Here is a 20,958-nt window from a genome sequence, read left to right as displayed (position 1 = left end):
GTCAAAGGTTTTGGAGTTTTGATCATGAAAAAGGATTCACTTTCTAATGCCTTCTCAATTTCTTCCAGAGAGAGAAATGAAAAAGCTTACGGCACCTGGGATTCCCAGGCGGTCTTCCATCCAAGTACTAACCAGGCCCTACTCTGCTTAGCTTCTGAGATCAGACGAGATCAGGCGGAGCCAGAGAGGTATGGCCGTAAGCAACTGTATGTCCTCTACCTAATCTTTTAAAATGTGTCAAAGGTTTTGTAGTTTTGACAATTAAATGGAGTCACTTTCTAAGGCCTTCTCTGTGTCTTTTACAGATAGAATTGAAAAAGCTTACGGCACCTGGGATTCCCAGGCGGTCTTCCATCCAAGTACTAACCAGGCCCTACTCTGCTTAGCTTCTGAGATCAGACGAGATCAGGCGGAGCCAGAGAGGTATGGCCGTAAGCAACTGTATGTCCTCTTCCTAATCTTTTAAAATGTGTCAAAGGTTTTGGAGTTTTGATAATGAAAAAGGAGTCACTTTCTAATGCCTTCTCGATTTCTTCCAGAGAGAGAAATGAAAAAGCTTACGGCACCTGGGATTCCCAGGCGGTCTTCCATCCAAGTACTAACCAGGCCCTACTCTGCTTAGCTTCTGAGATCAGACGAGATCAGGCGGAGCCAGAGAGGTATGGCCGTAAGCAACTGTATGTCCTCTTCCTAATCTTTTAAAATGTGTCAAAGGTTTTGGAGTTTTGATAATGAAAAAGGAGTCACTTTCTAATGCCTTCTCGATTTCTTCCAGAGAGAGAAATGAAAAAGCTTACGGCACCTGGGATTCCCAGGCGGTCTTCCATCCAAGTACTAACCAGGCCCTACTCTGCTTAGCTTCTGAGATCAGACGAGATCAGGCGGAGCCAGAGAGGTATGGCCGTAAGCAACTGTATGTCCTCTTCCTAATCTTTTAAAATGTGTCAAAGGTTTTGGAGTTTTGATAATGAAAAAGGATTCACTTTCTAATGCCTTCTCAATTTCTTCCAGAGAGAGAAATGAAAAAGCTTACGGCACCTGGGATTCCCAGGCGGTCTTCCATCCAAGTACTAACCAGGCCCTACTCTGCTTAGCTTCTGAGATCAGACGAGATCAGGCGGAGCCAGAGAGGTATGGCCGTAAGCAACTGTATGTCCTCTACCTAATCTTTTAAAATGTGTCAAAGGTTTTGTAGTTTTGACAATTAAATGGAGTCACTTTCTAAGGCCTTCTCTGTGTCTTTTACAGATAGAATTGAAAAAGCTTACGGCACCTGGGATTCCCAGGCGGTCTTCCATCCAAGTACTAACCAGGCCCTACTCTGCTTAGCTTCTGAGATCAGACGAGATCAGGCGGAGCCAGAGAGGTATGGCCGTAAGCAACTGTATGTCCTCTACCTAATCTTTTAAAATGTGTCAAAGGTTTTGTAGTTTTGACAATTAAATGGAGTCACTTTCTAAGGCCTTCTCTGTGTCTTTTACAGATAGAATTGAAAAAGCTTACGGCACCTGGGATTCCCAGGCGGTCTTCCATCCAAGTACTAACCAGGCCCTACTCTGCTTAGCTTCTGAGATCAGACGAGATCAGGCGGAGCCAGAGAGGTATGGCCGTAAGCAACTGTATGTCCTCTTCCTAATCTTTTAAAATGTGTCAAAGGTTTTGGAGTTTTGATAATGAAAAAGGAGTCACTTTCTAATGCCTTCTCGATTTCTTCCAGAGAGAGAAATGAAAAAGCTTACGGCACCTGGGATTCCCAGGCGGTCTTCCATCCAAGTACTAACCAGGCCCTACTCTGCTTAGCTTCTGAGATCAGACGAGATCAGGCAGAGCCAGAGAGGTATGGCCGTAAGCAACTGTATGTCCTCTTCCTAATCTTTTAAAATGTGTCAAAGGTTTTGGAGTTTTGATAATGAAAAAGGAGTCACTTTCTAATGCCTTCTCGATTTCTTCCAGAGAGAGAAATGAAAAAGCTTACGGCACCTGGGATTCCCAGGCGGTCTTCCATCCAAGTACTAACCAGGCCCTACTCTGCTTAGCTTCTGAGATCAGACGAGATCAGGCGGAGCCAGAGAGGTATGGCCGTAAGCAACTGTATGTCCTCTTCCTAATCTTTTAAAATGTGTCAAAGGTTTTGGAGTTTTGATAATGAAAAAGGAGTCACTTTCTAATGCCTTCTCGATTTCTTCCAGAGAGAGAAATGAAAAAGCTTACGGCACCTGGGATTCCCAGGCGGTCTTCCATCCAAGTACTAACCAGGCCCTACTCTGCTTAGCTTCTGAGATCAGACGAGATCAGGCGGAGCCAGAGAGGTATGGCCGTAAGCAACTGTATGTCCTCTTCCTAATCTTTTAAAATGTGTCAAAGGTTTTGGAGTTTTGATAATGAAAAAGGAGTCACTTTCTAATGCCTTCTCGATTTCTTCCAGAGAGAGAAATGAAAAAGCTTACGGCACCTGGGATTCCCAGGCGGTCTTCCATCCAAGTACTAACCAGGCCCTACTCTGCTTAGCTTCTGAGATCAGACGAGATCAGGCGGAGCCAGAGAGGTATGGCCGTAAGCAACTGTATGTCCTCTTCCTAATCTTTTAAAATGTGTCAAAGGTTTTGGAGTTTTGATAATGAAAAAGGATTCACTTTCTAATGCCTTCTCAATTTCTTCCAGAGAGAGAAATGAAAAAGCTTACGGCACCTGGGATTCCCAGGCGGTCTTCCATCCAAGTACTAACCAGGCCCTACTCAGCTTCTGAGATCAGACGAGATCAGGCGGAGCCAGAGAGGTATGGCCGTAAGCAACTGTATGTCCTCTACCTAATCTTTTAAAATGTGTCAAAGGTTTTGTAGTTTTGACAATTAAATGGAGTCACTTTCTAAGGCCTTCTCTGTGTCTTTTACAGATAGAATTGAAAAAGCTTACGGCACCTGGGATTCCCAGGCGGTCTTCCATCCAAGTACTAACCAGGCCCTACTCTGCTTAGCTTCTGAGATCAGACGAGATCAGGCGGAGCCAGAGAGGTATGGCCGTAAGCAACTGTATGTCCTCTACCTAATCTTTTAAAATGTGTCAAAGGTTTTGTAGTTTTGACAATTAAATGGAGTCACTTTCTAAGGCCTTCTCTGTGTCTTTTACAGATAGAATTGAAAAAGCTTACGGCACCTGGGATTCCCAGGCGGTCTTCCATCCAAGTACTAACCAGGCCCTACTCTGCTTAGCTTCTGAGATCAGACGAGATCAGGCGGAGCCAGAGAGGTATGGCCGTAAGCAACTGTATGTCCTCTACCTAATCTTTTAAAATGTGTCAAAGGTTTTGTAGTTTTGACAATGAAATGGAGTCACTTTCTAAGGCCTTCTCTGTGTCTTTTACAGATAGAAATGAAAAAGCTTACGGCACCTGGGATTCCCAGGCGGTCTTCCATCCAAGTACTAACCAGGCCCTACTCTGCTTAGCTTCTGAGATCAGACGAGATCAGGCGGAGCCAGAGAGGTATGGCCGTAAGCAACTGTATGTCCTCTTCCTAATCTTTTAAAATGTGTCAAAGGTTTTGGAGTTTTGATAATGAAAAAGGATTCACTTTCTAATGCCTTCTCAATTTCTTCCAGAGAGAGAAATGAAAAAGCTTACGGCACCTGGGATTCCCAGGCGGTCTTCCATCCAAGTACTAACCAGGCCCTACTCTGCTTAGCTTCTGAGATCAGACGAGATCAGGCGGAGCCAGAGAGGTATGGCCGTAAGCAACTGTATGTCCTCTACCTAATCTTTTAAAATGTGTCAAAGGTTTTGTAGTTTTGACAATTAAATGGAGTCACTTTCTAAGGCCTTCTCTGTGTCTTTTACAGATAGAATTGAAAAAGCTTACGGCACCTGGGATTCCCAGGCGGTCTTCCATCCAAGTACTAACCAGGCCCTACTCTGCTTAGCTTCTGAGATCAGACGAGATCAGGCGGAGCCAGAGAGGTATGGCCGTAAGCAACTGTATGTCCTCTACCTAATCTTTTAAAATGTGTCAAAGGTTTTGGAGTTTTGATAATGAAAAAGGAGTCACTTTCTAATGCCTTCTCGATTTCTTCCAGAGAGAGAAATGAAAAAGCTTACGGCACCTGGGATTCCCAGGCGGTCTTCCATCCAAGTACTAACCAGGCCCTACTCTGCTTAGCTTCTGAGATCAGACGAGATCAGGCGGAGCCAGAGAGGTATGGCCGTAAGCAACTGTATGTCCTCTTCCTAATATTTTAAAATGTGTCAAAGGTTTTGGAGTTTCGATCATGAAAAAGGATTCACTTTCTAATGCCTTCTCAATTTCTTCCAGAGAGAGAAATGAAAAAGCTTACGGCACCTGGGATTCCCAGGCGGTCTTCCATCCAAGTACTAACCAGGCCCTACTCTGCTTAGCTTCTGAGATCAGATGAGATCAGGCGGAGCCAGAGAGGTATGGCCGTAAGCAACTGTATGTCCTCTACCTAATCTTTTAAAATGTGTCAAAGGTTTTGTAGTTTTGACAATTAAATGGAGTCACTTTCTAAGGCCTTCTCTGTGTCTTTTACAGATAGAATTGAAAAAGCTTACGGCACCTGGGATTCCCAGGCGGTCTTCCATCCAAGTACTAACCAGGCCCTACTCTGCTTAGCTTCTGAGATCAGACGAGATCAGGCGGAGCCAGAGAGGTATGGCCGTAAGCAACTGTATGTCCTCTTCCTAATCTTTTAAAATGTGTCAAAGGTTTTGGAGTTTTGATAATGAAAAAGGAGTCACTTTCTAATGCCTTCTCGATTTCTTCCAGAGAGAGAAATGAAAAAGCTTACGGCACCTGGGATTCCCAGGCGGTCTTCCATCCAAGTACTAACCAGGCCCTACTCTGCTTAGCTTCTGAGATCAGACGAGATCAGGCGGAGCCAGAGAGGTATGGCCGTAAGCAACTGTATGTCCTCTACCTAATCTTTTAAAATGTGTCAAAGGTTTTGTAGTTTTGACAATTAAATGGAGTCACTTTCTAAGGCCTTCTCTGTGTCTTTTACAGATAGAATTGAAAAAGCTTACGGCACCTGGGATTCCCAGGCGGTCTTCCATCCAAGTACTAACCAGGCCCTACTCTGCTTAGCTTCTGAGATCAGACGAGATCAGGCGGAGCCAGAGAGGTATGGCCGTAAGCAACTGTATGTCCTCTACCTAATCTTTTAAAATGTGTCAAAGGTTTTGTAGTTTTGACAATGAAATGGAGTCACTTTCTAAGGCCTTCTCTGTGTCTTTTACAGATAGAAATGAAAAAGCTTACGGCACCTGGGATTCCCAGGCGGTCTTCCATCCAAGTACTAACCAGGCCCTACTCTGCTTAGCTTCTGAGATCAGACGAGATCAGGCGGAGCCAGAGAGGTATGGCCGTAAGCAACTGTATGTCCTCTTCCTAATATTTTAAAATGTGTCAAAGGTTTTGGAGTTTTGATCATGAAAAAGGATTCACTTTCTAATGCCTTCTCAATTTCTTCCAGAGAGAGAAATGAAAAAGCTTACGGCACCTGGGATTCCCAGGCGGTCTTCCATCCAAGTACTAACCAGGCCCTACTCTGCTTAGCTTCTGAGATCAGACGAGATCAGGCGGAGCCAGAGAGGTATGGCCGTAAGCAACTGTATGTCCTCTACCTAATCTTTTAAAATGTGTCAAAGGTTTTGTAGTTTTGACAATTAAATGGAGTCACTTTCTAAGGCCTTCTCTGTGTCTTTTACAGATAGAATTGAAAAAGCTTACGGCACCTGGGATTCCCAGGCGGTCTTCCATCCAAGTACTAACCAGGCCCTACTCTGCTTAGCTTCTGAGATCAGACGAGATCAGGCGGAGCCAGAGAGGTATGGCCGTAAGCAACTGTATGTCCTCTTCCTAATCTTTTAAAATGTGTCAAAGGTTTTGGAGTTTTGATAATGAAAAAGGAGTCACTTTCTAATGCCTTCTCGATTTCTTCCAGAGAGAGAAATGAAAAAGCTTACGGCACCTGGGATTCCCAGGCGGTCTTCCATCCAAGTACTAACCAGGCCCTACTCTGCTTAGCTTCTGAGATCAGACGAGATCAGGCGGAGCCAGAGAGGTATGGCCGTAAGCAACTGTATGTCCTCTACCTAATCTTTTAAAATGTGTCAAAGGTTTTGTAGTTTTGACAATTAAATGGAGTCACTTTCTAAGGCCTTCTCTGTGTCTTTTACAGATAGAATTGAAAAAGCTTACGGCACCTGGGATTCCCAGGCGGTCTTCCATCCAAGTACTAACCAGGCCCTACTCTGCTTAGCTTCTGAGATCAGACGAGATCAGGCGGAGCCAGAGAGGTATGGCCGTAAGCAACTGTATGTCCTCTACCTAATCTTTTAAAATGTGTCAAAGGTTTTGTAGTTTTGACAATGAAATGGAGTCACTTTCTAAGGCCTTCTCTGTGTCTTTTACAGATAGAAATGAAAAAGCTTACGGCACCTGGGATTCCCAGGCGGTCTTCCATCCAAGTACTAACCAGGCCCTACTCTGCTTAGCTTCTGAGATCAGACGAGATCAGGCGGAGCCAGAGAGGTATGGCCGTAAGCAACTGTATGTCCTCTTCCTAATATTTTAAAATGTGTCAAAGGTTTTGGAGTTTTGATCATGAAAAAGGATTCACTTTCTAATGCCTTCTCAATTTCTTCCAGAGAGAGAAATGAAAAAGCTTACGGCACCTGGGATTCCCAGGCGGTCTTCCATCCAAGTACTAACCAGGCCCTACTCTGCTTAGCTTCTGAGATCAGACGAGATCAGGCGGAGCCAGAGAGGTATGGCCGTAAGCAACTGTATGTCCTCTACCTAATCTTTTAAAATGTGTCAAAGGTTTTGTAGTTTTGACAATTAAATGGAGTCACTTTCTAAGGCCTTCTCTGTGTCTTTTACAGATAGAATTGAAAAAGCTTACGGCACCTGGGATTCCCAGGCGGTCTTCCATCCAAGTACTAACCAGGCCCTACTCTGCTTAGCTTCTGAGATCAGACGAGATCAGGCGGAGCCAGAGAGGTATGGCCGTAAGCAACTGTATGTCCTCTACCTAATCTTTTAAAATGTGTCAAAGGTTTTGGAGTTTTGATAATGAAAAAGGAGTCACTTTCTAATGCCTTCTCGATTTCTTCCAGAGAGAGAAATGAAAAAGCTTACGGCACCTGGGATTCCCAGGCGGTCTTCCATCCAAGTACTAACCAGGCCCTACTCTGCTTAGCTTCTGAGATCAGACGAGATCAGGCGGAGCCAGAGAGGTATGGCCGTAAGCAACTGTATGTCCTCTTCCTAATATTTTAAAATGTGTCAAAGGTTTTGGAGTTTCGATCATGAAAAAGGATTCACTTTCTAATGCCTTCTCAATTTCTTCCAGAGAGAGAAATGAAAAAGCTTACGGCACCTGGGATTCCCAGGCGGTCTTCCATCCAAGTACTAACCAGGCCCTACTCTGCTTAGCTTCTGAGATCAGATGAGATCAGGCGGAGCCAGAGAGGTATGGCCGTAAGCAACTGTATGTCCTCTACCTAATCTTTTAAAATGTGTCAAAGGTTTTGTAGTTTTGACAATTAAATGGAGTCACTTTCTAAGGCCTTCTCTGTGTCTTTTACAGATAGAATTGAAAAAGCTTACGGCACCTGGGATTCCCAGGCGGTCTTCCATCCAAGTACTAACCAGGCCCTACTCTGCTTAGCTTCTGAGATCAGACGAGATCAGGCGGAGCCAGAGAGGTATGGCCGTAAGCAACTGTATGTCCTCTTCCTAATCTTTTAAAATGTGTCAAAGGTTTTGGAGTTTTGATAATGAAAAAGGAGTCACTTTCTAATGCCTTCTCGATTTCTTCCAGAGAGAGAAATGAAAAAGCTTACGGCACCTGGGATTCCCAGGCGGTCTTCCATCCAAGTACTAACCAGGCCCTACTCTGCTTAGCTTCTGAGATCAGACGAGATCAGGCGGAGCCAGAGAGGTATGGCCGTAAGCAACTGTATGTCCTCTACCTAATCTTTTAAAATGTGTCAAAGGTTTTGGAGTTTTGATAATGAAAAAGGAGTCACTTTCTAATGCCTTCTCGATTTCTTCCAGAGAGAGAAATGAAAAAGCTTACGGCACCTGGGATTCCCAGGCGGTCTTCCATCCAAGTACTAACCAGGCCCTACTCTGCTTAGCTTCTGAGATCAGACGAGATCAGGCGGAGCCAGAGAGGTATGGCCGTAAGCAACTGTATGTCCTCTTCCTAATATTTTAAAATGTGTCAAAGGTTTTGGAGTTTCGATCATGAAAAAGGATTCGCTTTCTAATGCCTTCTCAATTTCTTCCAGAGAGAGAAATGAAAAAGCTTACGGCACCTGGGATTCCCAGGCGGTCTTCCATCCAAGTACTAACCAGGCCCTACTCTGCTTAGCTTCTGAGATCAGATGAGATCAGGCGGAGCCAGAGAGGTATGGCCGTAAGCAACTGTATGTCCTCTACCTAATCTTTTAAAATGTGTCAAAGGTTTTGTAGTTTTGACAATTAAATGGAGTCACTTTCTAAGGCCTTCTCTGTGTCTTTTACAGATAGAATTGAAAAAGCTTACGGCACCTGGGATTCCCAGGCGGTCTTCCATCCAAGTACTAACCAGGCCCTACTCTGCTTAGCTTCTGAGATCAGACGAGATCAGGCGGAGCCAGAGAGGTATGGCCGTAAGCAACTGTATGTCCTCTTCCTAATCTTTTAAAATGTGTCAAAGGTTTTGGAGTTTTGATAATGAAAAAGGAGTCACTTTCTAATGCCTTCTCGATTTCTTCCAGAGAGAGAAATGAAAAAGCTTACGGCACCTGGGATTCCCAGGCGGTCTTCCATCCAAGTACTAACCAGGCCCTACTCTGCTTAGCTTCTGAGATCAGACGAGATCAGGCGGAGCCAGAGAGGTATGGCCGTAAGCAACTGTATGTCCTCTACCTAATCTTTTAAAATGTGTCAAAGGTTTTGTAGTTTTGACAATTAAATGGAGTCACTTTCTAAGGCCTTCTCTGTGTCTTTTACAGATAGAATTGAAAAAGCTTACGGCACCTGGGATTCCCAGGCGGTCTTCCATCCAAGTACTAACCAGGCCCTACTCTGCTTAGCTTCTGAGATCAGACGAGATCAGGCGGAGCCAGAGAGGTATGGCCGTAAGCAACTGTATGTCCTCTACCTAATCTTTTAAAATGTGTCAAAGGTTTTGTAGTTTTGACAATGAAATGGAGTCACTTTCTAAGGCCTTCTCTGTGTCTTTTACAGATAGAAATGAAAAAGCTTACGGCACCTGGGATTCCCAGGCGGTCTTCCATCCAAGTACTAACCAGGCCCTTCTCTGCTTAGCTTCTGAGATCAGACGAGATCAGGCGGAGCCAGAGAGGTATGGCCGTAAGCAACTGTATGTCCTCTACCTAATCTTTTAAAATGTGTCAAAGGTTTTGTAGTTTTGACAATTAAATGGAGTCACTTTCTAAGGCCTTCTCTGTGTCTTTTACAGATAGAATTGAAAAAGCTTACGGCACCTGGGATTCCCAGGCGGTCTTCCATCCAAGTACTAACCAGGCCCTACTCTGCTTAGCTTCTGAGATCAGACGAGATCAGGCGGAGCCAGAGAGGTATGGCCGTAAGCAACTGTATGTCCTCTTCCTAATCTTTTAAAATGTGTCAAAGGTTTTGGAGTTTTGATAATGAAAAAGGAGTCACTTTCTAATGCCTTCTCGATTTCTTCCAGAGAGAGAAATGAAAAAGCTTACGGCACCTGGGATTCCCAGGCGGTCTTCCATCCAAGTACTAACCAGGCCCTACTCTGCTTAGCTTCTGAGATCAGACGAGATCAGGCGGAGCCAGAGAGGTATGGCCGTAAGCAACTGTATGTCCTCTTCCTAATCTTTTAAAATGTGTCAAAGGTTTTGGAGTTTTGATAATGAAAAAGGAGTCACTTTCTAATGCCTTCTCGATTTCTTCCAGAGAGAGAAATGAAAAAGCTTACGGCACCTGGGATTCCCAGGCGGTCTTCCATCCAAGTACTAACCAGGCCCTACTCTGCTTAGCTTCTGAGATCAGACGAGATCAGGCGGAGCCAGAGAGGTATGGCCGTAAGCAACTGTATGTCCTCTTCCTAATCTTTTAAAATGTGTCAAAGGTTTTGGAGTTTTGATAATGAAAAAGGATTCACTTTCTAATGCCTTCTCAATTTCTTCCAGAGAGAGAAATGAAAAAGCTTACGGCACCTGGGATTCCCAGGCGGTCTTCCATCCAAGTACTAACCAGGCCCTACTCTGCTTAGCTTCTGAGATCAGACGAGATCAGGCGGAGCCAGAGAGGTATGGCCGTAAGCAACTGTATGTCCTCTACCTAATCTTTTAAAATGTGTCAAAGGTTTTGTAGTTTTGACAATTAAATGGAGTCACTTTCTAAGGCCTTCTCTGTGTCTTTTACAGATAGAATTGAAAAAGCTTACGGCACCTGGGATTCCCAGGCGGTCTTCCATCCAAGTACTAACCAGGCCCTACTCTGCTTAGCTTCTGAGATCAGACGAGATCAGGCGGAGCCAGAGAGGTATGGCCGTAAGCAACTGTATGTCCTCTTCCTAATCTTTTAAAATGTGTCAAAGGTTTTGGAGTTTTGATAATGAAAAAGGAGTCACTTTCTAATGCCTTCTCGATTTCTTCCAGAGAGAGAAATGAAAAAGCTTACGGCACCTGGGATTCCCAGGCGGTCTTCCATCCAAGTACTAACCAGGCCCTACTCTGCTTAGCTTCTGAGATCAGACGAGATCAGGCGGAGCCAGAGAGGTATGGCCGTAAGCAACTGTATGTCCTCTTCCTAATCTTTTAAAATGTGTCAAAGGTTTTGGAGTTTTGATAATGAAAAAGGATTCACTTTCTAATGCCTTCTCAATTTCTTCCAGAGAGAGAAATGAAAAAGCTTACGGCACCTGGGATTCCCAGGCGGTCTTCCATCCAAGTACTAACCAGGCCCTACTCTGCTTAGCTTCTGAGATCAGACGAGATCAGGCGGAGCCAGAGAGGTATGGCCGTAAGCAACTGTATGTCCTCTACCTAATCTTTTAAAATGTGTCAAAGGTTTTGTAGTTTTGACAATTAAATGGAGTCACTTTCTAAGGCCTTCTCTGTGTCTTTTACAGATAGAATTGAAAAAGCTTACAGCACCTGGGATTCCCAGGCGGTCTTCCATCCAAGTACTAACCTGGCCCTACTCTGCTTAGCTTCTGAGATCAGACGAGATCAGGCGGAGCCAGAGAGGTATGGCCGTAAGCAACTGCATGTCCTCTACCTAATCTTTTAAAATGTGTCAAAGGTTTTGTAGTTTTGACAATTAAATGGAGTCACTTTCTAAGGCCTTCTCTGTGTCTTTTACAGATAGAATTGAAAAAGCTTACGGCACCTGGGATTCCCAGGCGGTCTTCCATCCAAGTACTAACCAGGCCCTACTCTGCTTAGCTTCTGAGATCAGACGAGATCAGGCGGAGCCAGAGAGGTATGGCCGTAAGCAACTGTATGTCCTCTTCCTAATCTTTTAAAATGTGTCAAAGGTTTTGGAGTTTTGATAATGAAAAAGGAGTCACTTTCTAATGCCTTCTCGATTTCTTCCAGAGAGAGAAATGAAAAAGCTTACGGCACCTGGGATTCCCAGGCGGTCTTCCATCCAAGTACTAACCAGGCCCTACTCTGCTTAGCTTCTGAGATCAGACGAGATCAGGCGGAGCCAGAGAGGTATGGCCGTAAGCAACTGTATGTCCTCTTCCTAATCTTTTAAAATGTGTCAAAGGTTTTGGAGTTTTGATAATGAAAAAGGAGTCACTTTCTAATGCCTTCTCGATTTCTTCCAGAGAGAGAAATGAAAAAGCTTACGGCACCTGGGATTCCCAGGCGGTCTTCCATCCAAGTACTAACCAGGCCCTACTCTGCTTAGCTTCTGAGATCAGACGAGATCAGGCGGAGCCAGAGAGGTATGGCCGTAAGCAACTGTATGTCCTCTTCCTAATCTTTTAAAATGTGTCAAAGGTTTTGGAGTTTTGATAATGAAAAAGGATTCACTTTCTAATGCCTTCTCAATTTCTTCCAGAGAGAGAAATGAAAAAGCTTACGGCACCTGGGATTCCCAGGCGGTCTTCCATCCAAGTACTAACCAGGCCCTACTCTGCTTAGCTTCTGAGATCAGACGAGATCAGGCGGAGCCAGAGAGGTATGGCCGTAAGCAACTGTATGTCCTCTACCTAATCTTTTAAAATGTGTCAAAGGTTTTGTAGTTTTGACAATTAAATGGAGTCACTTTCTAAGGCCTTCTCTGTGTCTTTTACAGATAGAATTGAAAAAGCTTACGGCACCTGGGATTCCCAGGCGGTCTTCCATCCAAGTACTAACCAGGCCCTACTCTGCTTAGCTTCTGAGATCAGACGAGATCAGGCGGAGCCAGAGAGGTATGGCCGTAAGCAACTGTATGTCCTCTACCTAATCTTTTAAAATGTGTCAAAGGTTTTGTAGTTTTGACAATTAAATGGAGTCACTTTCTAAGGCCTTCTCTGTGTCTTTTACAGATAGAATTGAAAAAGCTTACGGCACCTGGGATTCCCAGGCTGTCTTCCATCCAAGTACTAACCAGGCCCTACTCTGCTTAGCTTCTGAGATCAGACGAGATCAGGCGGAGCCAGAGAGGTATGGCCGTAAGCAACTGTATGTCCTCTACCTAATCTTTTAAAATGTGTCAAAGGTTTTGTAGTTTTGACAATGAAATGGAGTCACTTTCTAAGGCCTTCTCTGTGTCTTTTACAGATAGAAATGAAAAAGCTTACGGCACCTGGGATTCCCAGGCGGTCTTCCATCCAAGTACTAACCAGGCCCTACTCTGCTTAGCTTCTGAGATCAGACGAGATCAGGCGGAGCCAGAGAGGTATGGCCGTAAGCAACTGTATGTCCTCTTCCTAATATTTTAAAATGTGTCAAAGGTTTTGGAGTTTTGATCATGAAAAAGGATTCACTTTCTAATGCCTTCTCAATTTCTTCCAGAGAGAGAAATGAAAAAGCTTACGGCACCTGGGATTCCCAGGCGGTCTTCCATCCAAGTACTAACCAGGCCCTACTCTGCTTAGCTTCTGAGATCAGACGAGATCAGGCGGAGCCAGAGAGGTATGGCCGTAAGCAACTGTATGTCCTCTACCTAATCTTTTAAAATGTGTCAAAGGTTTTGTAGTTTTGACAATTAAATGGAGTCACTTTCTAAGGCCTTCTCTGTGTCTTTTACAGATAGAATTGAAAAAGCTTACGGCACCTGGGATTCCCAGGCGGTCTTCCATCCAAGTACTAACCAGGCCCTACTCTGCTTAGCTTCTGAGATCAGACGAGATCAGGCGGAGCCAGAGAGGTATGGCCGTAAGCAACTGTATGTCCTCTTCCTAATATTTTAAAATGTGTCAAAGGTTTTGGAGTTTTGATCATGAAAAAGGATTCACTTTCTAATGCCTTCTCAATTTCTTCCAGAGAGAGAAATGAAAAAGCTTACGGCACCTGGGATTCCCAGGCGGTCTTCCATCCAAGTACTAACCAGGCCCTACTCTGCTTAGCTTCTGAGATCAGACGAGATCAGGCGGAGCCAGAGAGGTATGGCCGTAAGCAACTGTATGTCCTCTACCTAATCTTTTAAAATGTGTCAAAGGTTTTGTAGTTTTGACAATTAAATGGAGTCACTTTCTAAGGCCTTCTCTGTGTCTTTTACAGATAGAATTGAAAAAGCTTACGGCACCTGGGATTCCCAGGCGGTCTTCCATCCAAGTACTAACCAGGCCCTACTCTGCTTAGCTTCTGAGATCAGACGAGATCAGGCGGAGCCAGAGAGGTATGGCCGTAAGCAACTGTATGTCCTCTTCCTAATCTTTTAAAATGTGTCAAAGGTTTTGGAGTTTTGATAATGAAAAAGGAGTCACTTTCTAATGCCTTCTCGATTTCTTCCAGAGAGAGAAATGAAAAAGCTTACGGCACCTGGGATTCCCAGGCGGTCTTCCATCCAAGTACTAACCAGGCCCTACTCTGCTTAGCTTCTGAGATCAGACGAGATCAGGCGGAGCCAGAGAGGTATGGCCGTAAGCAACTGTATGTCCTCTTCCTAATATTTTAAAATGTGTCAAAGGTTTTGGAGTTTTGATAATGAAAAAGGAGTCACTTTCTAATGCCTTCTCGATTTCTTCCAGAGAGAGAAATGAAAAAGCTTACGGCACCTGGGATTCCCAGGCGGTCTTCCATCCAAGTACTAACCAGGCCCTACTCTGCTTAGCTTCTGAGATCAGACGAGATCAGGCGGAGCCAGAGAGGTATGGCCGTAAGCAACTGCATGTCCTCTACCTAATCTTTTAAAATGTGTCAAAGGTTTTGTAGTTTTGACAATTAAATGGAGTCACTTTCTAAGGCCTTCTCTGTGTCTTTTACAAATAGAATTGAAAAAGCTTACGGCACCTGGGATTCCCAGGCGGTCTTCCATCCAAGTACTAACCAGGCCCTACTCTGCTTAGCTTCTGAGATCAGACGAGATCAGGCGGAGCCAGAGAGGTATGGCCGTAAGCAAATGTATGTCCTCTTCCTAATCTTTTAAAATGTGTCAAAGGTTTTGGAGTTTTGATAATGAAAAAGGATTCACTTTCTAATGCCTTCTCAATTTCTTCCAGAGAGAGAAATGAAAAAGCTTACGGCACCTGGGATTCCCAGGCGGTCTTCCATCCAAGTACTAACCAGACCCTACTCTGCTTAGCTTCTGAGATCAGACGAGATCAGGCGGAGCCAGAGAGGTATGGCCGTAAGCAACTGTATGTCCTCTACCTAATCTTTTAAAATGTGTCAAAGGTTTTGTAGTTTTGACAATGAAATGGAGTCACTTTCTAAGGCCTTCTCTGTGTCTTTTACAGATAGAATTGAAAAAGCTTACGGCACCTGGGATTCCCAGGCGGTCTTCCATCCAAGTACTAACCAGGCCCTACTCTGCTTAGCTTCTGAGATCAGACGAGATCAGGCGGAGCCAGAGAGGTATGGCCGTAAGCAACTGTATGTCCTCTTCCTAATCTTTTAAAATGTGTCAAAGGTTTTGGAGTTTTGATAATGAAAAAGGAGTCACTTTCTAATGCCTTCTCGATTTCTTCCAGAGAGAGAAATGAAAAAGCTTACGGCACCTGGGATTCCCAGGCGGTCTTCCATCCAAGTACTAACCAGGCCCTACTCTGCTTAGCTTCTGAGATCAGACGAGATCAGGCGGAGCCAGAGAGGTATGGCCGTAAGCAACTGTATGTCCTCTTCCTAATATTTTAAAATGTGTCAAAGGTTTTGGAGTTTTGATAATGAAAAAGGATTCACTTTCTAATGCCTTCTCAATTTCTTCCAGAGAGAGAAATGAAAAAGCTTACGGCACCTGGGATTCCCAGGCGGTCTTCCATCCAAGTACTAACCAGGCCCTACTCTGCTTAGCTTCTGAGATCAGACGAGATCAGGCGGAGCCAGAGAGGTATGGCCGTAAGCAACTGCATGTCCTCTACCTAATCTTTTAAAATGTGTCAAAGGTTTTGTAGTTTTGACAATTAAATGGAGTCACTTTCTAAGGCCTTCTCTGTGTCTTTTACAAATAGAATTGAAAAAGCTTACGGCACCTGGGATTCCCAGGCGGTCTTCCATCCAAGTACTAACCAGGCCCTACTCTGCTTAGCTTCTGAGATCAGACGAGATCAGGCGGAGCCAGAGAGGTATGGCCGTAAGCAACTGTATGTCCTCTTCCTAATCTTTTAAAATGTGTCAAAGGTTTTGGAGTTTTGATAATGAAAAAGGAGTCACTTTCTAATGCCTTCTCGATTTCTTCCAGAGAGAGAAATGAAAAAGCTTACGGCACCTGGGATTCCCAGGCGGTCTTCCATCCAAGTACTAACCAGGCCCTACTCTGCTTAGCTTCTGAGATCAGACGAGATCAGGCGGAGCCAGAGAGGTATGGCCGTAAGCAACTGTATGTCCTCTTCCTAATCTTTTAAAATGTGTCAAAGGTTTTGGAGTTTTGATAATGAAAAAGGAGTCACTTTCTAATGCCTTCTCGATTTCTTCCAGAGAGAGAAATGAAAAAGCTTACGGCACCTGGGATTCCCAGGCGGTCTTCCATCCAAGTACTAACCAGGCCCTACTCTGCTTAGCTTCTGAGATAAGACGAGATCAGGCGGAGCCAGAGAGGTATGGCCGTAAGCAACTGTATGTCCTCTTCCTAATCTTTTAAAATGTGTCAAAGGTTTTGGAGTTTTGATAATGAAAAAGGATTCACTTTCTAATGCCTTCTCAATTTCTTCCAGAGAGAGAAATGAAAAAGCTTACGGCACCTGGGATTCCCAGGCGGTCTTCCATCCAAGTACTAACCAGGCCCTACTCTGCTTAGCTTCTGAGATCAGACGAGATCAGGCGGAGCCAGAGAGGTATGGCCGTAAGCAACTGTATGTCCTCTACCTAATCTTTTAAAATGTGTCAAAGGTTTTGTAGTTTTGACAATTAAATGGAGTCACTTTCTAAGGCCTTCTCTGTGTCTTTTACAGATAGAATTGAAAAAGCTTACGGCACCTGGGATTCCCAGGCGGTCTTCCATCCAAGTACTAACCAGGCCCTACTCTGCTTAGCTTCTGAGATCAGACGAGATCAGGCGGAGCCAGAGAGGTATGGCCGTAAGCAACTGTATGTCCTCTACCTAATCTTTTAAAATGTGTCAAAGGTTTTGTAGTTTTGACAATTAAATGGAGTCACTTTCTAAGGCCTTCTCTGTGTCTTTTACAGATAGAATTGAAAAAGCTTACGGCACCTGGGATTCCCAGGCGGTCTTCCATCCAAGTACTAACCAGGCCCTACTCTGCTTAGCTTCTGAGATCAGACGAGATCAGGCGGAGCCAGAGAGGTATGGCCGTAAGCAACTGTATGTCCTCTACCTAATCTTTTAAAATGTGTCAAAGGTTTTGTAGTTTTGACAATTAAATGGAGTCACTTTCTAAGGCCTTCTCTGTGTCTTTTACAGATAGAATTGAAAAAGCTTACGGCACCTGGGATTCCCAGGCGGTCTTCCATCCAAGTACTAACCAGGCCCTACTCTGCTTAGCTTCTGAGATCAGACGAGATCAGGCGGAGCCAGAGAGGTATGGCCGTAAGCAACTGTATGTCCTCTACCTAATCTTTTAAAATGTGTCAAAGGTTTTGTAGTTTTGACAATGAAATGGAGTCACTTTCTAAGGCCTTCTCTGTGTCTTTTACAGATAGAAATGAAAAAGCTTACGGCACCTGGGATTCCCAGGCGGTCTTCCATCCAAGTACTAACCAGGCCCTTCTCTGCTTAGCTTCTGAGATCAGACGAGATCAGGCGGAGCCAGAGAGGTATGGCCGTAAGCAACTGTATGTCCTCTACCTAATCTTTTAAAATGTGTCAAAGGTTTTGTAGTTTTGACAATTAAATGGAGTCACTTTCTAAGGCCTTCTCTGTGTCTTTTACAGATAGAATTGAAAAAGCTTACGGCACCTGGGATTCCCAGGCGGTCTTCCATCCAAGTACTAACCAGGCCCTACTCTGCTTAGCTTCTGAGATCAGACGAGATCAGGCGGAGCCAGAGAGGTATGGCCGTAAGCAACTGTATGTCCTCTTCCTAATCTTTTAAAATGTGTCAAAGGTTTTGGAGTTTTGATAATGAAAAAGGAGTCACTTTCTAATGCCTTCTCGATTTCTTCCAGAGAGAGAAATGAAAAAGCTTACGGCACCTGGGATTCCCAGGCGGTCTTCCATCCAAGTACTAACCAGGCCCTACTCTGCTTAGCTTCTGAGATCAGACGAGATCAGGCGGAGCCAGAGAGGTATGGCCGTAAGCAACTGTATGTCCTCTACCTAATCTTTTAAAATGTGTCAAAGGTTTTGTAGTTTTGACAATGAAATGGAGTCACTTTCTAAGGCCTTCTCTGTGTCTTTTACAGATAGAATTGAAAAAGCTTACGGCACCTGGGATTCCCAGGCGGTCTTCCATCCAAGTACTAACCAGGCCCTACTCTGCTTAGCTTCTGAGATCAGACGAGATCAGGCGGAGCCAGAGAGGTATGGCCGTAAGCAACTGTATGTCCTCTTCCTAATATTTTAAAATGTGTCAAAGGTTTTGGAGTTTTGATCATGAAAAAGGATTCACTTTCTAATGCCTTCTCAATTTCTTCCAGAGAGAGAAATGAAAAAGCTTACGGCACCTGGGATTCCCAGGCGGTCTTCCATCCAAGTACTAACCAGGCCCTACTCTGCTTAGCTTCTGAGATCAGACGAGATCAGGCGGAGCCAGAGAGGTATGGCCGTAAGCAACTGTATGTCCTCTTCCTAATCTTTTAAAATGTGTCAAAGGTTTTGGAGTTTTGATAATGAAAAAGGATTCACTTTCTAATGCCTTCTCAATTTCTTCCAGAGAGAGAAATGAAAAAGCTTACGGCACCTGGGATTCCCAGGCGGTCTTCCATCCAAGTACTAACCAGGCCCTACTCTGCTTAGCTTCTGAGATCAGACGAGATCAGGCGGAGCCAGAGAGGTATGGCCGTAAGCAACTGTATGTCCTCTACCTAATCTTTTAAAATGTGTCAAAGGTTTTGTAGTTTTGACAATTAAATGGAGTCACTTTCTAAGGCCTTCTCTGTGTCTTTTACAGATAGAATTGAAAAAGCTTACGGCACCTGGGATTCCCAGGCGGTCTTCCATCCAAGTACTAACCAGGCCCTACTCTGCTTAGCTTCTGAGATCAGACGAGATCAGGCGGAGCCAGAGAGGTATGGCCGTAAGCAACTGTATGTCCTCTACCTCCATCCATCCATCCATCCATTGTCAAACCGCTTATCCTGCACACAGGGTCGCGGGGGGGCTGGAGTCCATCCCAGCCAACTTCGGGCGATAGACAGGGTACACCCTGGATTGGTTGCCAGCCAATCGCAGGGCAACACAGAGACACACAACCATTCACACTCACACTCACACAACTACGGGCAATTTAAAGTCCCCAATTAACCTGATCCCCAGAGCATGTCTTTGGACTGTGGGAGGAAGCCGGAGAACCCGGAGAGAACCCACGCAGACACGGGGAGAACATGCAGACTCCACACAGAAAGGCTACTGGGCGGAATCGAACCCAGGACCTTCTTGCTGTGAGGCAACAGTGCTAACCACCGCGCCACCGTGCCGCCCTGTCCTCTACCTAATCTTTTAAAATGTGTCAAAGGTTTTGTAGTTTTGACAATTAAATGGAGTCACTTTCTAAGGCCTTCTCTGTGTCTTTTACAGATAGAATTGAAAAAGCTTACGGCACCTGGGATTCCCAGGCGGTCTTCCATCCAAGTACTAACCAGGCCCTACTCTGCTTAGCTTCTGAGATCAGACGAGATCAGGCGGAGCCAGAGAGGTATGGCCGTAAGCAACTGTATGTCCTCTTCCTAATCTTTTAAAATGTGTCAAAGGTTTTGGAGTTTTGATAATGAAAAAGGAGTCACTTTCTAATGCCTTCTCGATTTCTTCCAGAGAGAGAAATGAAAAAGCTTACGGCACCTGGGATTCCCAGGCGGTCTTCCATCCAAGTACTAACCAGGCCCTACTCTGCTTAGCTTCTGAGATCAGACGAGATCAGGCGGAGCCAGAGAGGTATGGCCGTAAGCAACTGTATGTCCTCTTCCTAATCTTTTAAAATGTGTCAAAGGTTTTGGAGTTTTGATAATGAAAAAGGAGTCACTTTCTAATGCCTTCTCGATTTCTTCCAGAGAGAGAAATGAAAAAGCTTACGGCACCTGGGATTCCCAGGCGGTCTTCCATCCAAGTACTAACCAGGCCCTACTCTGCTTAGCTTCTGAGATCAGACGAGATCAGGCGGAGCCAGAGAGGTATGGCCGTAAGCAACTGTATGTCCTCTTCCTAATCTTTTAAAATGTGTCAAAGGTTTTGGAGTTTTGATAATGAAAAAGGAGTCACTTTCTAATGCCTTCTCGATTTCTTCCAGAGAGAGAAATGAAAAAGCTTACGGCACCTGGGATTCCCAGGCGGTCTTCCATCCAAGTACTAACCAGGCCCTACTCTGCTTAGCTTCTGAGATCAGACGAGATCAGGCGGAGCCAGAGAGGTATGGCCGTAAGCAACTGTATGTCCTCTTCCTAATCTTTTAAAATGTGTCAAAGGTTTTGGAGTTTTGATAATGAAAAAGGATTCACTTTCTAATGCCTTCTCAATTTCTTCCAGAGAGAGAAATGAAAAAGCTTACGGCACCTGGGATTCCCAGGCGGTCTTCCATCCAAGTACTAACCAGGCCCTACTCTGCTTAGCTTCTGAGATCAGACGAGATCAGGCGGAGCCAGAGAGGTATGGCCGTAAGCAACTGTATGTCCTCTACCTAATCTTTTAAAATGTGTCAAAGGTTTTGTAGTTTTGACAATTAAATGGAGTCACTTTCTAAGGCCTTCTCTGTGTCTTTTACAGATAGAATTGAAAAAGCTTACGGCACCTGGGATTCCCAGGCGGTCTTCCATCCAAGTACTAACCAGGCCCTACTCTGCTTAGCTTCTGAGATCAGACGAGATCAGGCGGAGCCAGAGAGGTATGGCCGTAAGCAACTGTATGTCCTCTTCCTAATCTTTTAAAATGTGTCAAAGGTTTTGGAGTTTTGATAATGAAAAAGGAGTCACTTTCTAATGCCTTCTCGATTTCTTCCAGAGAGAGAAATGAAAAAGCTTACGGCACCTGGGATTCCCAGGCGGTCTTCCATCCAAGTACTAACCAGGCCCTACTCTGCTTAGCTTCTGAGATCAGACGAGATCAGGCGGAGCCAGAGAGGTATGGCCGTAAGCAACTGTATGTCCTCTTCCTAATCTTTTAAAATGTGTCAAAGGTTTTGGAGTTTTGATAATGAAAAAGGATTCACTTTCTAATGCCTTCTCAATTTCTTCCAGAGAGAGAAATG

The 20,958-nt window shown here is 44.6% G+C and overlaps 86 non-coding genes and 1 pseudogene across 86 annotated transcripts; all 87 read right to left on the bottom strand.

The window, feature by feature from the left end:
* Positions 1–83: 83 nt before the first annotated feature.
* LOC144402937 (5S ribosomal RNA) lies at positions 84–202 on the bottom strand. The gene has a single exon (XR_013464873.1). It is a non-coding gene; the product is annotated as a 5S ribosomal RNA (ribosomal RNA).
* A 116-nt stretch (positions 203–318) lies between these two features.
* LOC144402936 (5S ribosomal RNA) lies at positions 319–437 on the bottom strand. Its single transcript, XR_013464872.1, has one exon. It is a non-coding gene; the product is annotated as a 5S ribosomal RNA (ribosomal RNA).
* Positions 438–554: 117 nt separating this feature from the next.
* Positions 555–673, bottom strand: LOC144402935 (5S ribosomal RNA). Its single transcript, XR_013464871.1, has one exon. It is a non-coding gene; the product is annotated as a 5S ribosomal RNA (ribosomal RNA).
* A 117-nt stretch (positions 674–790) lies between these two features.
* Positions 791–909, bottom strand: LOC144402934 (5S ribosomal RNA). The gene has a single exon (XR_013464870.1). It is a non-coding gene; the product is annotated as a 5S ribosomal RNA (ribosomal RNA).
* Positions 910–1,026: 117 nt separating this feature from the next.
* On the bottom strand, positions 1,027–1,145 carry LOC144402932 (5S ribosomal RNA). Its single transcript, XR_013464868.1, has one exon. It is a non-coding gene; the product is annotated as a 5S ribosomal RNA (ribosomal RNA).
* Positions 1,146–1,261: 116 nt separating this feature from the next.
* Positions 1,262–1,380, bottom strand: LOC144402931 (5S ribosomal RNA). Its single transcript, XR_013464867.1, has one exon. It is a non-coding gene; the product is annotated as a 5S ribosomal RNA (ribosomal RNA).
* A 116-nt stretch (positions 1,381–1,496) lies between these two features.
* Positions 1,497–1,615, bottom strand: LOC144402930 (5S ribosomal RNA). Its single transcript, XR_013464866.1, has one exon. It is a non-coding gene; the product is annotated as a 5S ribosomal RNA (ribosomal RNA).
* A 117-nt stretch (positions 1,616–1,732) lies between these two features.
* Positions 1,733–1,851, bottom strand: LOC144397337 (5S ribosomal RNA). Its single transcript, XR_013459483.1, has one exon. It is a non-coding gene; the product is annotated as a 5S ribosomal RNA (ribosomal RNA).
* A 117-nt stretch (positions 1,852–1,968) lies between these two features.
* On the bottom strand, positions 1,969–2,087 carry LOC144402929 (5S ribosomal RNA). The gene has a single exon (XR_013464865.1). It is a non-coding gene; the product is annotated as a 5S ribosomal RNA (ribosomal RNA).
* A 117-nt stretch (positions 2,088–2,204) lies between these two features.
* Positions 2,205–2,323, bottom strand: LOC144402928 (5S ribosomal RNA). Its single transcript, XR_013464864.1, has one exon. It is a non-coding gene; the product is annotated as a 5S ribosomal RNA (ribosomal RNA).
* A 117-nt stretch (positions 2,324–2,440) lies between these two features.
* On the bottom strand, positions 2,441–2,559 carry LOC144402927 (5S ribosomal RNA). Its single transcript, XR_013464863.1, has one exon. It is a non-coding gene; the product is annotated as a 5S ribosomal RNA (ribosomal RNA).
* Positions 2,560–2,676: 117 nt separating this feature from the next.
* On the bottom strand, positions 2,677–2,790 carry LOC144399861 (5S ribosomal RNA; annotated as a pseudogene).
* Positions 2,791–2,906: 116 nt separating this feature from the next.
* LOC144402926 (5S ribosomal RNA) lies at positions 2,907–3,025 on the bottom strand. The gene has a single exon (XR_013464862.1). It is a non-coding gene; the product is annotated as a 5S ribosomal RNA (ribosomal RNA).
* Positions 3,026–3,141: 116 nt separating this feature from the next.
* Positions 3,142–3,260, bottom strand: LOC144402925 (5S ribosomal RNA). The gene has a single exon (XR_013464861.1). It is a non-coding gene; the product is annotated as a 5S ribosomal RNA (ribosomal RNA).
* A 116-nt stretch (positions 3,261–3,376) lies between these two features.
* LOC144402924 (5S ribosomal RNA) lies at positions 3,377–3,495 on the bottom strand. Its single transcript, XR_013464860.1, has one exon. It is a non-coding gene; the product is annotated as a 5S ribosomal RNA (ribosomal RNA).
* Positions 3,496–3,612: 117 nt separating this feature from the next.
* Positions 3,613–3,731, bottom strand: LOC144402923 (5S ribosomal RNA). Its single transcript, XR_013464859.1, has one exon. It is a non-coding gene; the product is annotated as a 5S ribosomal RNA (ribosomal RNA).
* A 116-nt stretch (positions 3,732–3,847) lies between these two features.
* Positions 3,848–3,966, bottom strand: LOC144402921 (5S ribosomal RNA). The gene has a single exon (XR_013464857.1). It is a non-coding gene; the product is annotated as a 5S ribosomal RNA (ribosomal RNA).
* A 117-nt stretch (positions 3,967–4,083) lies between these two features.
* Positions 4,084–4,202, bottom strand: LOC144402920 (5S ribosomal RNA). The gene has a single exon (XR_013464856.1). It is a non-coding gene; the product is annotated as a 5S ribosomal RNA (ribosomal RNA).
* A 117-nt stretch (positions 4,203–4,319) lies between these two features.
* Positions 4,320–4,438, bottom strand: LOC144402692 (5S ribosomal RNA). Its single transcript, XR_013464628.1, has one exon. It is a non-coding gene; the product is annotated as a 5S ribosomal RNA (ribosomal RNA).
* A 116-nt stretch (positions 4,439–4,554) lies between these two features.
* Positions 4,555–4,673, bottom strand: LOC144402919 (5S ribosomal RNA). Its single transcript, XR_013464855.1, has one exon. It is a non-coding gene; the product is annotated as a 5S ribosomal RNA (ribosomal RNA).
* A 117-nt stretch (positions 4,674–4,790) lies between these two features.
* LOC144402918 (5S ribosomal RNA) lies at positions 4,791–4,909 on the bottom strand. Its single transcript, XR_013464854.1, has one exon. It is a non-coding gene; the product is annotated as a 5S ribosomal RNA (ribosomal RNA).
* A 116-nt stretch (positions 4,910–5,025) lies between these two features.
* On the bottom strand, positions 5,026–5,144 carry LOC144402917 (5S ribosomal RNA). The gene has a single exon (XR_013464853.1). It is a non-coding gene; the product is annotated as a 5S ribosomal RNA (ribosomal RNA).
* A 116-nt stretch (positions 5,145–5,260) lies between these two features.
* LOC144402915 (5S ribosomal RNA) lies at positions 5,261–5,379 on the bottom strand. Its single transcript, XR_013464851.1, has one exon. It is a non-coding gene; the product is annotated as a 5S ribosomal RNA (ribosomal RNA).
* Positions 5,380–5,496: 117 nt separating this feature from the next.
* LOC144402914 (5S ribosomal RNA) lies at positions 5,497–5,615 on the bottom strand. The gene has a single exon (XR_013464850.1). It is a non-coding gene; the product is annotated as a 5S ribosomal RNA (ribosomal RNA).
* Positions 5,616–5,731: 116 nt separating this feature from the next.
* LOC144402913 (5S ribosomal RNA) lies at positions 5,732–5,850 on the bottom strand. The gene has a single exon (XR_013464849.1). It is a non-coding gene; the product is annotated as a 5S ribosomal RNA (ribosomal RNA).
* A 117-nt stretch (positions 5,851–5,967) lies between these two features.
* On the bottom strand, positions 5,968–6,086 carry LOC144402912 (5S ribosomal RNA). Its single transcript, XR_013464848.1, has one exon. It is a non-coding gene; the product is annotated as a 5S ribosomal RNA (ribosomal RNA).
* A 116-nt stretch (positions 6,087–6,202) lies between these two features.
* Positions 6,203–6,321, bottom strand: LOC144402911 (5S ribosomal RNA). Its single transcript, XR_013464847.1, has one exon. It is a non-coding gene; the product is annotated as a 5S ribosomal RNA (ribosomal RNA).
* A 116-nt stretch (positions 6,322–6,437) lies between these two features.
* LOC144402909 (5S ribosomal RNA) lies at positions 6,438–6,556 on the bottom strand. The gene has a single exon (XR_013464845.1). It is a non-coding gene; the product is annotated as a 5S ribosomal RNA (ribosomal RNA).
* A 117-nt stretch (positions 6,557–6,673) lies between these two features.
* Positions 6,674–6,792, bottom strand: LOC144402908 (5S ribosomal RNA). The gene has a single exon (XR_013464844.1). It is a non-coding gene; the product is annotated as a 5S ribosomal RNA (ribosomal RNA).
* A 116-nt stretch (positions 6,793–6,908) lies between these two features.
* On the bottom strand, positions 6,909–7,027 carry LOC144402907 (5S ribosomal RNA). The gene has a single exon (XR_013464843.1). It is a non-coding gene; the product is annotated as a 5S ribosomal RNA (ribosomal RNA).
* A 117-nt stretch (positions 7,028–7,144) lies between these two features.
* LOC144402906 (5S ribosomal RNA) lies at positions 7,145–7,263 on the bottom strand. The gene has a single exon (XR_013464842.1). It is a non-coding gene; the product is annotated as a 5S ribosomal RNA (ribosomal RNA).
* A 117-nt stretch (positions 7,264–7,380) lies between these two features.
* LOC144402581 (5S ribosomal RNA) lies at positions 7,381–7,499 on the bottom strand. Its single transcript, XR_013464517.1, has one exon. It is a non-coding gene; the product is annotated as a 5S ribosomal RNA (ribosomal RNA).
* Positions 7,500–7,615: 116 nt separating this feature from the next.
* Positions 7,616–7,734, bottom strand: LOC144402905 (5S ribosomal RNA). Its single transcript, XR_013464841.1, has one exon. It is a non-coding gene; the product is annotated as a 5S ribosomal RNA (ribosomal RNA).
* A 117-nt stretch (positions 7,735–7,851) lies between these two features.
* Positions 7,852–7,970, bottom strand: LOC144402904 (5S ribosomal RNA). The gene has a single exon (XR_013464840.1). It is a non-coding gene; the product is annotated as a 5S ribosomal RNA (ribosomal RNA).
* Positions 7,971–8,087: 117 nt separating this feature from the next.
* On the bottom strand, positions 8,088–8,206 carry LOC144402903 (5S ribosomal RNA). The gene has a single exon (XR_013464839.1). It is a non-coding gene; the product is annotated as a 5S ribosomal RNA (ribosomal RNA).
* A 117-nt stretch (positions 8,207–8,323) lies between these two features.
* On the bottom strand, positions 8,324–8,442 carry LOC144402470 (5S ribosomal RNA). Its single transcript, XR_013464406.1, has one exon. It is a non-coding gene; the product is annotated as a 5S ribosomal RNA (ribosomal RNA).
* A 116-nt stretch (positions 8,443–8,558) lies between these two features.
* On the bottom strand, positions 8,559–8,677 carry LOC144402902 (5S ribosomal RNA). Its single transcript, XR_013464838.1, has one exon. It is a non-coding gene; the product is annotated as a 5S ribosomal RNA (ribosomal RNA).
* A 117-nt stretch (positions 8,678–8,794) lies between these two features.
* On the bottom strand, positions 8,795–8,913 carry LOC144402901 (5S ribosomal RNA). Its single transcript, XR_013464837.1, has one exon. It is a non-coding gene; the product is annotated as a 5S ribosomal RNA (ribosomal RNA).
* A 116-nt stretch (positions 8,914–9,029) lies between these two features.
* Positions 9,030–9,148, bottom strand: LOC144402900 (5S ribosomal RNA). Its single transcript, XR_013464836.1, has one exon. It is a non-coding gene; the product is annotated as a 5S ribosomal RNA (ribosomal RNA).
* A 116-nt stretch (positions 9,149–9,264) lies between these two features.
* On the bottom strand, positions 9,265–9,383 carry LOC144397054 (5S ribosomal RNA). Its single transcript, XR_013459199.1, has one exon. It is a non-coding gene; the product is annotated as a 5S ribosomal RNA (ribosomal RNA).
* Positions 9,384–9,499: 116 nt separating this feature from the next.
* LOC144402898 (5S ribosomal RNA) lies at positions 9,500–9,618 on the bottom strand. The gene has a single exon (XR_013464834.1). It is a non-coding gene; the product is annotated as a 5S ribosomal RNA (ribosomal RNA).
* A 117-nt stretch (positions 9,619–9,735) lies between these two features.
* On the bottom strand, positions 9,736–9,854 carry LOC144402897 (5S ribosomal RNA). Its single transcript, XR_013464833.1, has one exon. It is a non-coding gene; the product is annotated as a 5S ribosomal RNA (ribosomal RNA).
* Positions 9,855–9,971: 117 nt separating this feature from the next.
* Positions 9,972–10,090, bottom strand: LOC144402896 (5S ribosomal RNA). Its single transcript, XR_013464832.1, has one exon. It is a non-coding gene; the product is annotated as a 5S ribosomal RNA (ribosomal RNA).
* Positions 10,091–10,207: 117 nt separating this feature from the next.
* On the bottom strand, positions 10,208–10,326 carry LOC144402895 (5S ribosomal RNA). Its single transcript, XR_013464831.1, has one exon. It is a non-coding gene; the product is annotated as a 5S ribosomal RNA (ribosomal RNA).
* A 116-nt stretch (positions 10,327–10,442) lies between these two features.
* On the bottom strand, positions 10,443–10,561 carry LOC144402894 (5S ribosomal RNA). Its single transcript, XR_013464830.1, has one exon. It is a non-coding gene; the product is annotated as a 5S ribosomal RNA (ribosomal RNA).
* Positions 10,562–10,678: 117 nt separating this feature from the next.
* Positions 10,679–10,797, bottom strand: LOC144402893 (5S ribosomal RNA). The gene has a single exon (XR_013464829.1). It is a non-coding gene; the product is annotated as a 5S ribosomal RNA (ribosomal RNA).
* Positions 10,798–10,914: 117 nt separating this feature from the next.
* Positions 10,915–11,033, bottom strand: LOC144402892 (5S ribosomal RNA). The gene has a single exon (XR_013464828.1). It is a non-coding gene; the product is annotated as a 5S ribosomal RNA (ribosomal RNA).
* A 116-nt stretch (positions 11,034–11,149) lies between these two features.
* LOC144404977 (5S ribosomal RNA) lies at positions 11,150–11,268 on the bottom strand. Its single transcript, XR_013466919.1, has one exon. It is a non-coding gene; the product is annotated as a 5S ribosomal RNA (ribosomal RNA).
* Positions 11,269–11,384: 116 nt separating this feature from the next.
* Positions 11,385–11,503, bottom strand: LOC144402891 (5S ribosomal RNA). The gene has a single exon (XR_013464827.1). It is a non-coding gene; the product is annotated as a 5S ribosomal RNA (ribosomal RNA).
* Positions 11,504–11,620: 117 nt separating this feature from the next.
* LOC144402890 (5S ribosomal RNA) lies at positions 11,621–11,739 on the bottom strand. The gene has a single exon (XR_013464826.1). It is a non-coding gene; the product is annotated as a 5S ribosomal RNA (ribosomal RNA).
* A 117-nt stretch (positions 11,740–11,856) lies between these two features.
* On the bottom strand, positions 11,857–11,975 carry LOC144402889 (5S ribosomal RNA). The gene has a single exon (XR_013464825.1). It is a non-coding gene; the product is annotated as a 5S ribosomal RNA (ribosomal RNA).
* Positions 11,976–12,092: 117 nt separating this feature from the next.
* On the bottom strand, positions 12,093–12,211 carry LOC144402887 (5S ribosomal RNA). The gene has a single exon (XR_013464823.1). It is a non-coding gene; the product is annotated as a 5S ribosomal RNA (ribosomal RNA).
* A 116-nt stretch (positions 12,212–12,327) lies between these two features.
* On the bottom strand, positions 12,328–12,446 carry LOC144402886 (5S ribosomal RNA). Its single transcript, XR_013464822.1, has one exon. It is a non-coding gene; the product is annotated as a 5S ribosomal RNA (ribosomal RNA).
* Positions 12,447–12,562: 116 nt separating this feature from the next.
* Positions 12,563–12,681, bottom strand: LOC144399380 (5S ribosomal RNA). Its single transcript, XR_013461525.1, has one exon. It is a non-coding gene; the product is annotated as a 5S ribosomal RNA (ribosomal RNA).
* A 116-nt stretch (positions 12,682–12,797) lies between these two features.
* LOC144402885 (5S ribosomal RNA) lies at positions 12,798–12,916 on the bottom strand. Its single transcript, XR_013464821.1, has one exon. It is a non-coding gene; the product is annotated as a 5S ribosomal RNA (ribosomal RNA).
* Positions 12,917–13,033: 117 nt separating this feature from the next.
* Positions 13,034–13,152, bottom strand: LOC144402884 (5S ribosomal RNA). Its single transcript, XR_013464820.1, has one exon. It is a non-coding gene; the product is annotated as a 5S ribosomal RNA (ribosomal RNA).
* Positions 13,153–13,268: 116 nt separating this feature from the next.
* On the bottom strand, positions 13,269–13,387 carry LOC144402883 (5S ribosomal RNA). Its single transcript, XR_013464819.1, has one exon. It is a non-coding gene; the product is annotated as a 5S ribosomal RNA (ribosomal RNA).
* Positions 13,388–13,504: 117 nt separating this feature from the next.
* Positions 13,505–13,623, bottom strand: LOC144402882 (5S ribosomal RNA). Its single transcript, XR_013464818.1, has one exon. It is a non-coding gene; the product is annotated as a 5S ribosomal RNA (ribosomal RNA).
* A 116-nt stretch (positions 13,624–13,739) lies between these two features.
* Positions 13,740–13,858, bottom strand: LOC144402881 (5S ribosomal RNA). Its single transcript, XR_013464817.1, has one exon. It is a non-coding gene; the product is annotated as a 5S ribosomal RNA (ribosomal RNA).
* Positions 13,859–13,975: 117 nt separating this feature from the next.
* LOC144402880 (5S ribosomal RNA) lies at positions 13,976–14,094 on the bottom strand. The gene has a single exon (XR_013464816.1). It is a non-coding gene; the product is annotated as a 5S ribosomal RNA (ribosomal RNA).
* A 117-nt stretch (positions 14,095–14,211) lies between these two features.
* On the bottom strand, positions 14,212–14,330 carry LOC144402879 (5S ribosomal RNA). The gene has a single exon (XR_013464815.1). It is a non-coding gene; the product is annotated as a 5S ribosomal RNA (ribosomal RNA).
* Positions 14,331–14,446: 116 nt separating this feature from the next.
* Positions 14,447–14,565, bottom strand: LOC144402878 (5S ribosomal RNA). Its single transcript, XR_013464814.1, has one exon. It is a non-coding gene; the product is annotated as a 5S ribosomal RNA (ribosomal RNA).
* A 117-nt stretch (positions 14,566–14,682) lies between these two features.
* On the bottom strand, positions 14,683–14,801 carry LOC144398244 (5S ribosomal RNA). The gene has a single exon (XR_013460391.1). It is a non-coding gene; the product is annotated as a 5S ribosomal RNA (ribosomal RNA).
* Positions 14,802–14,917: 116 nt separating this feature from the next.
* Positions 14,918–15,036, bottom strand: LOC144402876 (5S ribosomal RNA). Its single transcript, XR_013464812.1, has one exon. It is a non-coding gene; the product is annotated as a 5S ribosomal RNA (ribosomal RNA).
* Positions 15,037–15,153: 117 nt separating this feature from the next.
* LOC144402875 (5S ribosomal RNA) lies at positions 15,154–15,272 on the bottom strand. Its single transcript, XR_013464811.1, has one exon. It is a non-coding gene; the product is annotated as a 5S ribosomal RNA (ribosomal RNA).
* A 117-nt stretch (positions 15,273–15,389) lies between these two features.
* On the bottom strand, positions 15,390–15,508 carry LOC144402874 (5S ribosomal RNA). The gene has a single exon (XR_013464810.1). It is a non-coding gene; the product is annotated as a 5S ribosomal RNA (ribosomal RNA).
* A 116-nt stretch (positions 15,509–15,624) lies between these two features.
* Positions 15,625–15,743, bottom strand: LOC144402873 (5S ribosomal RNA). Its single transcript, XR_013464809.1, has one exon. It is a non-coding gene; the product is annotated as a 5S ribosomal RNA (ribosomal RNA).
* Positions 15,744–15,860: 117 nt separating this feature from the next.
* Positions 15,861–15,979, bottom strand: LOC144402872 (5S ribosomal RNA). The gene has a single exon (XR_013464808.1). It is a non-coding gene; the product is annotated as a 5S ribosomal RNA (ribosomal RNA).
* Positions 15,980–16,096: 117 nt separating this feature from the next.
* On the bottom strand, positions 16,097–16,215 carry LOC144399458 (5S ribosomal RNA). Its single transcript, XR_013461604.1, has one exon. It is a non-coding gene; the product is annotated as a 5S ribosomal RNA (ribosomal RNA).
* Positions 16,216–16,332: 117 nt separating this feature from the next.
* Positions 16,333–16,451, bottom strand: LOC144402871 (5S ribosomal RNA). The gene has a single exon (XR_013464807.1). It is a non-coding gene; the product is annotated as a 5S ribosomal RNA (ribosomal RNA).
* Positions 16,452–16,567: 116 nt separating this feature from the next.
* LOC144402870 (5S ribosomal RNA) lies at positions 16,568–16,686 on the bottom strand. Its single transcript, XR_013464806.1, has one exon. It is a non-coding gene; the product is annotated as a 5S ribosomal RNA (ribosomal RNA).
* A 116-nt stretch (positions 16,687–16,802) lies between these two features.
* On the bottom strand, positions 16,803–16,921 carry LOC144402869 (5S ribosomal RNA). The gene has a single exon (XR_013464805.1). It is a non-coding gene; the product is annotated as a 5S ribosomal RNA (ribosomal RNA).
* A 116-nt stretch (positions 16,922–17,037) lies between these two features.
* Positions 17,038–17,156, bottom strand: LOC144402868 (5S ribosomal RNA). The gene has a single exon (XR_013464804.1). It is a non-coding gene; the product is annotated as a 5S ribosomal RNA (ribosomal RNA).
* Positions 17,157–17,272: 116 nt separating this feature from the next.
* Positions 17,273–17,391, bottom strand: LOC144397053 (5S ribosomal RNA). Its single transcript, XR_013459197.1, has one exon. It is a non-coding gene; the product is annotated as a 5S ribosomal RNA (ribosomal RNA).
* Positions 17,392–17,507: 116 nt separating this feature from the next.
* LOC144402867 (5S ribosomal RNA) lies at positions 17,508–17,626 on the bottom strand. The gene has a single exon (XR_013464803.1). It is a non-coding gene; the product is annotated as a 5S ribosomal RNA (ribosomal RNA).
* A 117-nt stretch (positions 17,627–17,743) lies between these two features.
* On the bottom strand, positions 17,744–17,862 carry LOC144402865 (5S ribosomal RNA). Its single transcript, XR_013464801.1, has one exon. It is a non-coding gene; the product is annotated as a 5S ribosomal RNA (ribosomal RNA).
* Positions 17,863–17,978: 116 nt separating this feature from the next.
* Positions 17,979–18,097, bottom strand: LOC144402864 (5S ribosomal RNA). Its single transcript, XR_013464800.1, has one exon. It is a non-coding gene; the product is annotated as a 5S ribosomal RNA (ribosomal RNA).
* Positions 18,098–18,214: 117 nt separating this feature from the next.
* On the bottom strand, positions 18,215–18,333 carry LOC144402863 (5S ribosomal RNA). Its single transcript, XR_013464799.1, has one exon. It is a non-coding gene; the product is annotated as a 5S ribosomal RNA (ribosomal RNA).
* A 117-nt stretch (positions 18,334–18,450) lies between these two features.
* Positions 18,451–18,569, bottom strand: LOC144402862 (5S ribosomal RNA). Its single transcript, XR_013464798.1, has one exon. It is a non-coding gene; the product is annotated as a 5S ribosomal RNA (ribosomal RNA).
* A 116-nt stretch (positions 18,570–18,685) lies between these two features.
* On the bottom strand, positions 18,686–18,804 carry LOC144402861 (5S ribosomal RNA). The gene has a single exon (XR_013464797.1). It is a non-coding gene; the product is annotated as a 5S ribosomal RNA (ribosomal RNA).
* Positions 18,805–19,311: 507 nt separating this feature from the next.
* Positions 19,312–19,430, bottom strand: LOC144402860 (5S ribosomal RNA). The gene has a single exon (XR_013464796.1). It is a non-coding gene; the product is annotated as a 5S ribosomal RNA (ribosomal RNA).
* Positions 19,431–19,547: 117 nt separating this feature from the next.
* LOC144402859 (5S ribosomal RNA) lies at positions 19,548–19,666 on the bottom strand. Its single transcript, XR_013464795.1, has one exon. It is a non-coding gene; the product is annotated as a 5S ribosomal RNA (ribosomal RNA).
* A 117-nt stretch (positions 19,667–19,783) lies between these two features.
* On the bottom strand, positions 19,784–19,902 carry LOC144402858 (5S ribosomal RNA). The gene has a single exon (XR_013464794.1). It is a non-coding gene; the product is annotated as a 5S ribosomal RNA (ribosomal RNA).
* A 117-nt stretch (positions 19,903–20,019) lies between these two features.
* On the bottom strand, positions 20,020–20,138 carry LOC144402857 (5S ribosomal RNA). Its single transcript, XR_013464793.1, has one exon. It is a non-coding gene; the product is annotated as a 5S ribosomal RNA (ribosomal RNA).
* A 117-nt stretch (positions 20,139–20,255) lies between these two features.
* Positions 20,256–20,374, bottom strand: LOC144402856 (5S ribosomal RNA). The gene has a single exon (XR_013464792.1). It is a non-coding gene; the product is annotated as a 5S ribosomal RNA (ribosomal RNA).
* A 116-nt stretch (positions 20,375–20,490) lies between these two features.
* Positions 20,491–20,609, bottom strand: LOC144402854 (5S ribosomal RNA). Its single transcript, XR_013464790.1, has one exon. It is a non-coding gene; the product is annotated as a 5S ribosomal RNA (ribosomal RNA).
* Positions 20,610–20,726: 117 nt separating this feature from the next.
* Positions 20,727–20,845, bottom strand: LOC144402853 (5S ribosomal RNA). The gene has a single exon (XR_013464789.1). It is a non-coding gene; the product is annotated as a 5S ribosomal RNA (ribosomal RNA).
* Positions 20,846–20,958: the final 113 nt, after the last annotated feature.

Source organism: Gasterosteus aculeatus, chromosome 2 (assembly GCF_964276395.1).
Source record: "Gasterosteus aculeatus chromosome 2, fGasAcu3.hap1.1, whole genome shotgun sequence".
NCBI lineage: Eukaryota > Metazoa > Chordata > Actinopteri > Perciformes > Gasterosteidae > Gasterosteus > Gasterosteus aculeatus.
Note: the sequence above shows the minus strand (reverse complement) of the source record. Positions and strands in the feature narration are given on the sequence as shown.